The following is an 800-nucleotide window of genomic DNA, read 5'->3' on the forward strand; positions in this document are numbered from 1 at the left end:
ACAAAAGGAAAAAACAGATAACCCTGACCCTCAAAAAACTTTTGTGCTTCCGGGGGCACCAGCAAAAAAGTGAGGCCAGGCGCGGTGGCTCACGCCTGCAATTCCAGCACTTTGGGAGGCCAAGGCGGGCAGATCACCTGGGGTTGGGAGTTCGAGACCAGCCCAGCCAACATGGTGAAACCCTGTCTCTACTACAGAAGTTAGCCAGGCATGGTGGCAGGTGCCTGTAATCCCAGATTATAAGGAGACTGAGGCGGGAGAATCGCTTGAACCCGGGAGACAGAGGCTGCAGTGAGCTGAGATCACCCCACCGCACTCCAGCCTGGGTGACAGAGCGAGACTCTATTTCAAAATAAATAAATAAATACGGAATAATAAATAAATAAATAAATAAAGTGAAAAGACAACTCACAAGATGACAAAAAATACAGAAAATATCTGCAACCGCATCTGATAAGGGGCTTTCTCCACAATATGAGAAACCCTTAGAACTTAATAAAAACACAAATAACCCAATTACAAAAGAAGGCATCGGAATAGACATTCCTCCAAATAAGATGTAATAATGGATAGGAAGTGAAAAGATGCTCAACATCCTTAGCCATCAGAAAAATGCAAATCAAAACAATGCGAAGCCACCTGCACCCGCCAGGATGGGGATAACCAAAAAGACAGGAACAAGTGGTGGTGAGCATGTGGAGAAACGGGAACCCTCATGGGCTGCTGATGAGAACTAAAAACAGTGCAGTCACTTTGAAAACAGTTTGGTGGTTCCTTAAAAAGTTAAACGTGGAGGCTGG

At 45.2% G+C, this 800-nt stretch overlaps 1 protein-coding gene across 1 annotated transcript in view; it reads right to left on the reverse strand.

Annotated features, from left to right (window-relative positions):
• FAM73B (family with sequence similarity 73, member B) overlaps positions 1 to 800 on the reverse strand; it is a 46,015-nt gene that overhangs the window by 8,723 nt on the left and 36,492 nt on the right. The gene's annotated exons all lie outside the window — the stretch shown is intronic.

This window comes from Mandrillus leucophaeus, unplaced genomic scaffold (genome assembly GCF_000951045.1).
Source record: "Mandrillus leucophaeus isolate KB7577 unplaced genomic scaffold, Mleu.le_1.0 Scaffold99, whole genome shotgun sequence".
Lineage (NCBI taxonomy): Eukaryota > Metazoa > Chordata > Mammalia > Primates > Cercopithecidae > Mandrillus > Mandrillus leucophaeus.